The sequence below is a fragment of the Arachis hypogaea genome, chromosome 7, assembly GCF_003086295.3.
Source record: "Arachis hypogaea cultivar Tifrunner chromosome 7, arahy.Tifrunner.gnm2.J5K5, whole genome shotgun sequence".
In the NCBI taxonomy this organism is placed as follows: Eukaryota; Viridiplantae; Streptophyta; class Magnoliopsida; order Fabales; family Fabaceae; genus Arachis; species Arachis hypogaea.
In genome coordinates this window covers 10,176,522-10,182,647 of record NC_092042.1, presented here as the reverse complement: position 1 = coordinate 10,182,647, position 6,126 = coordinate 10,176,522, and the positions used below count along the sequence as shown (strand labels likewise).

General features: G+C 31.7%; 1 long non-coding RNA gene across 1 annotated transcript; it reads left to right on the top strand.

Annotated features, from left to right (window-relative positions):
- Positions 1 to 4,809: 4,809 nt before the first annotated feature.
- Positions 4,810 to 5,863, top strand: LOC140174451 (uncharacterized). Its single transcript, XR_011863640.1, has 3 exons — positions 4,810 to 5,299; positions 5,371 to 5,585; positions 5,785 to 5,863. It is a non-coding gene; the product is annotated as an uncharacterized lncRNA (long non-coding RNA).
- Positions 5,864 to 6,126: the final 263 nt, after the last annotated feature.

The following is a 6,126-nucleotide window of genomic DNA, read 5'->3' as shown; positions in this document are numbered from 1 at the left end:
AAAGTTAAATCAGCTCTGGCTAAGGATGAGACTGAGCTTTCAAAATTGAAAACAGAAGAAAGCACACTTAAAGATATTGTGCAACAGCAAAGCGGTATCCTTTTTCTTTCATGCTGCTCATGACTGACTCTGAACTTGAATGTAATGAAAAACAGCTGCCAGATGCATCAGACAGGACACCGGCTGCCAATATTAAAGGTGGCTGAAGCATTGCATTTTTAGGTACTGCATTTCTTTGTTATTTATTGTTCTTTCTGCTTTTAAATGATCCCACTATACATTAAGCTTCTCAATAACTAAGCAGAATATTATTTTGATGGGCACCAATACAGGCACTATCTAAGTCTCTAAGGTAGTGTTTGTTTGTAGAGATACGACATCACAGGACACTAAGACAAAGACAAAGGGACAGAGACATTAAAAATTATGTTTTGTGTATTGTGTTTGGATACGATGGATAGGACACTAATGTAATGTCCAGTATTATGTTTGGATACACATGGACAAGACTAAAATATTATATGAAATGACTAAAATAGCCATGTGATTCCAAATTTTCTAGTATAAACTAATTTAATAAAGAATGAGAGTACATAGGAGTACTAGGAACTTGAAAAAAATATTTAAAGCAGTAAAAAATTTTAATAAAAAATTATATAATAGTATTTATATTAAAATAAAATTTATAAATATAATTATTTTCTTTTTAAATTTATTATTAATATGTAGGAATACATATGATTAATATTAACAAAAAAATAAATCTAAGTTTGATTAATAAAAAATTTTGTTTAGGTTAATAAGCCAAATTAATTTTAAATAAAAAATCACTTTTACAAAAAAATCCATTTTTACATGGAAAAAATTAATTTTTGCACATAAAAATCTATTTTTATTTAGAAAACTAATTTTTTTTATCTAAAATTTTATTTTTCTTTTCAAAAAATTAATTTTTCTTTAAATTATATAAAATCAATTACAATTTATAAATTATTTTTTAGCATTTTAAAATATCAATTTTATCTTTATAATATTTATCTTTTAAAAGTCTCACGACTAATTATTTTTGTTATTATTTTTATTACAAATCAAATAATATAATATAAGGTTAAAATGATATTGAAGTAAGAATGATAAGAAAAAAGAAATTAGCCAGTCCAATAAAAATTTTTATAAAAAATAGAAAGTACCTAAAGAAAAAAAAGAGAAAGAAGGAAAACGTAGAAATAGAAAAATAGCATGGAGATAAAAAAGTACTTTCGGAGAACAACGCAAAATAGGAAAAATAAAAAGGGGGTAATAGTGGAATAATAAAAAATAGCACCATGGACAAAAAAGAAAAAAATTCATAAAAACAGTCCGTGTCCCTCTTCCAAATCCCGTGTTCATCATTGTCCTTCGTAAAAGAGTGGACACAAAGTATAAAAAACTGTCCCAGAGACAATATGTTTAGTGTCCATGTCTTTGCTTCCAAACGCTTTTTAAAGATGTGCTGTCCATGTCTCTGTGTCTTGTCTCCAAAAACAAACGCTACCTAAGACATTAACTATAGATGAACTGCTTTATTTAAAGGAGTTTACACTTTTGGAGCCAAACAAAAATGGAACCATTAGCCTAGAAAACATCAAAACGGTTAATTTTGTTTCAAATTCTTTTTATATACTTGGTTAAGATGATTGTATTTGCCATCTCACAAATTTGACATGGTCAGGTCTCGATGAAAAATGTAACAAATGCTATGGAGTCGCACATTATTGACTTTTTTGGATCAATAAGTTCTATGATTTAACTGTACCAATACTTCCATACATTATATAAATAGCATTTGCACCAATAGTGCTCACTAATTAAAATGGATTTGGATTACAGCTTAATGCATTGCAATATAGAAGGATGTATTTTGATGGGTTTCGTGCAGCTACACTTGGTGTTCATCAACTTGAAGCACTTGATTAACTTGAAGCACTTGATAGTCACTCCAAATATATTGCAATGCATTAAGCTGCAATATGTTGTACCTTTAACAAGTCTTTCTTCTAATTATTGTTGGATAATGTAATTTGAAGAAAATTGTAAAATCTTTTTAATTAGTAATTTAGGACATGTTTTGTTTTTGTAACTATAATAGTTAGAAGAAAGACTTATAAAAATAGTTGATGGTGTGAAAGGTACAACTTATGTGATGCTTCTCACATCATGAGTTAGTCTGCTATCAGTTTTTTAAATTATGCTCCCTTTGTCATTAAGCTTCTCACAGCATCTCAATTTTGTAAGAGATACCGAAAAATATTATATGATGTTTCTACTATTTTATTTTAATGTGATCAAGTATTTATCATGTTCTAGTTTAGTGTGAACAATTTTTTGCTCATAAATTAAAAAACTGAAAGATAAAATAGATTTATGCAAGAGAATTTTTTTTGCACTAACTCATATAGAACATGTGTTTTCCTTTAAACAAAAATGCCTTCTACTGAATATTTGCCACCATAATTTTCTTTGCCGTTGGGTTAGTTAGTGTATGTTGTAGCCTTTTTTCATGGGATCAGAATTTGTATCTTCTATTTGATACTAATTATATTTAGATGGAAGATCAATTTGTAGTTTACTACCTGAGATGGCATAAGAAACTTATAAATTGGCTGTTTGGTGACTGATTTTATATTTCTTGGAATATCAATTTATAGTTTACTTTACTATTTTATATTTGCATTTTGGTGTTTGATACTAACAGAGATATTTATATTACGAATTTTATTTGCAGATTCCATGATGCAAATTCCACGTCACTAGAGTTTAGTGTTCTTAAGGATCTCATTGAGATTTTAGAGAGCAAAAGTAGCCTCATTGAAGAGGCAGGGAGCTTGCAATGTCTCCAATCAAATTGGTAGGTATCGATACTGCTTGCTATATTAGCCAATAGTATCTAAGACTTATTTTTTCATTTGGGATCTAGTATCATATGGTTATGTTACTTTAGCCTCCAAATAATTGTGGTTAACGGGTTATAGTTGTGTCCTACTTATTGATGGAGAAAAAGAACTTTTAAGATTTTCAATTAAAAGATAAAAAGATTTTTAGGATGCCATCTAATTAATATGTTCGTCTGATGGTATACCAACAAGTACATCTAGATTTTGTTCCTTTACTAAAAAAAGTATTAACTGAAATATATAAAATACATAGAATTTTCTGTAACTATCAAAATATTGAATGAGCATTTTTAACAATTTATGTCCTATTTATCAGTTTTAACCTTTTTTTTTCTTTAAAATATATAATTGTGCTAGAAGAATTGATATATGAAAAGAACAAGATTCTTCCCTAATAAAGTAATTTCAGAATTAAAGCTTTTAAGTTATAACAAAATTAAAAAAAAATGAAAGAATTTTGTTTTACTAATTGATTGAATCTAAGAATATTTTTCTATTTAGCATCTCTATGTTTCATTTTTGTTGAAAGAAGAAGAATTTATTATTCTCAAGTCACATCATTTTTTTATCTACACTCCTCAATAAAAATGCTTTTATTAGTACTTAATTACTATTTTATGATTCGGGCCTGCTACACATACAAGCCTACAAGCAAACAAGTTGGCCTAGCCCAAACAAAAATCACGCGCATGAAGAGAGATAAGATGCCGCGTCAAAATCACGCGCTCAACATTCGAACGGTTACGTATGGCAAACTCTTCCACTTCTTCCACTTCTTCCATTTCTCAAGGCGCTTTCAAAACAACGAAACCCTCTCATTTTCGAGCGAAAATCAAGTTTCAAAATATAGAAATCGTAGTTGGAAAACTGCATCAAAACACCATCAACCTCTCTGTGAAGAATCTGAAGAAAAAACAAACCAAGAATACTCAACGTAAGTCCATTAAAATACTGTATATTTTACTTTTCTTCTACGTCGTTCTTCTAGGGTTTACTATTACTCTTGCTTCTTTGTTATACGTCGTTCTTCTAAGTTATACGTCGTTCTTCTAAGTTCTACGTCGTTCTACATTGTTATTCTAAGTTCTCCTGCTATTTTTGTTGATTTTTGGGGGTTTATTCCGTAGATTCGGGGGTGTAAACTGCTTAACCTTGTAATGTGGCTTTATATTGAAGCATGGTTGAGTGATATCTGTCTGATATCTATATGGATGTATCTGAATAATATCTATGGGTGTATCTCACTGTAATCAATGGGTGTATCTTCTTTGACATCTTTGGGTGTATCTGAATAATATCTATGGGTGTATCTCACTGTTGTCAATGGATGTATCTTGCGAATATCTTTGGGTGTATCTGACTCATATATATGGGTGTATCTTACTGTTATCAATGAATATATCTTATTGTTATCAATGGGTGTATCTGAGTCATATATATATGGGTGTATATTACTGATATCTTTGGGTGTATTTTTAGTTTCAGAGAAAATGGCAGCAAGAAACCAAACTAAAGACCTGAAATGTGCCACACATCTCCTGAATGATAAGTTCAGAAACATGACTGAGGAGAAGAAGGCGATTGTGAGGGATCTTGGATTCGGTGGGTTGATGCACATCCCACCACTGAGGGTGGATCACCAACTCTTAAGGGAGCTGGCAAACAACTTCAAACTTGGGGAGAACAAACTGAAGACAGGATATGGTTCTTTCCATATAACCCCAAAAAAAAAATAGGTGATGCGCTTGGCATCAATGCAACAGGTAATTAGCTCAAAATTATAGATGTATATTAGGTTGTTGCTTGGGTGTATATTAACCTGATGCTTGGGTGTATTTGAACCGACTTGGATGCTTTGTTGTCTTCCTTTTTGTAGGAGATCTATTTCCTGAGAAAGTTGACTATAAGAAACTTTCTGATGATGACAAAATAATTTATAGAAGATTCCAGGGTAAGACCCTCAAAAGTCTTACCGATGAAATGATGGACATCGGCGTTGGCAACGAAGAGGAACGCCTGATGTTCAAGAGGATATTCATCCTCTACATACAGATGGCGTTCCTTTTGCCAACGACGATAAACAAAATATCGCCCGTGCACCTGGTCCCAATTTTTAAGATGGACGGCATAGAGGAGAGAAACTGGGGGGGCATGTTTTGACCTTCATGATCAAGGGCATAACAGACTATCAAGAGAAGAAGAAGAAGGCAATCAATGGCTGCCTCTTCGCCCTGATGCTAATCAACTTTCATCTTGCAAAAAACAAAGGCAAGAACAGGGTTGAAAGACCACCAAAGCCATGGATTGCCAACTGGACTAAGGAGCAGTTGGTGGAAAGAATGAATGCAGAGAGAGAGGAAATTTTGGTGAGTAATAATAATAAGTTGGTGTATTTTATTTACCCGAATGGTGCTAACTAAAATATCTCATGTTTCAGGGGATTCTGAATTTGGTAGAGACAAAAGAAAAAATGAGAAAAAAACAAAAAAAAAACAAAAAAAATAAGAAATAAAAAAAACAAAAAAGGAAGGCGAGCTCAACATCGTCTTCGGAGACAGAAACTACTGACAGTGACACTTCTACCTCTGAGTCTGAGGCTCAAGAAGACTCAGAGAATTCGAGAATTAAACACCCCGGCAAAAAGGAGAAAAAGTAAGTACCATACTTGGGTGTAATTTCTTTTTCGGTTTGGGTGTATTTTGTTTGTCCACGTTGGGTGTATGTAGCTTATTAAGCAGGGTGGGTTTCGTTTGCTGTTTTGGGTGTATATTGTATATTTAGTTGGGTGTATCTCGTGAATCCATTTGGGTGTATTTTTAGTATGTTCTAAATGACAATTGTTTGCCTGCAGAATGGACTCAAGAAAAAGAAAGTAGAGGCAAGAGGAGTCAGATTCTGATTCAGAATCTGAATCTGAACCAAGTGATGAGTAATGTCCTGAAATTATTACTCCTTTCTTTTGGCTTCTTTATAAAGATTTTGTGTATTAACTGAGGTGTCTTTTATTGACTTATAGGAGCGAAGAATCATCACCTGGGAAGAAGGAGAAGAAAAAGAAAAAAACAAAAACAACACCAAAAGAGTAAGCACTTCTTTCATTAATATTCTGTGATAAAATTAATTTTTTATTTCTGATTGGTACTGTTTTTTTTTTCACCCAGAACACCACAAAAAAAGAAAAAAGTAGTTGTGG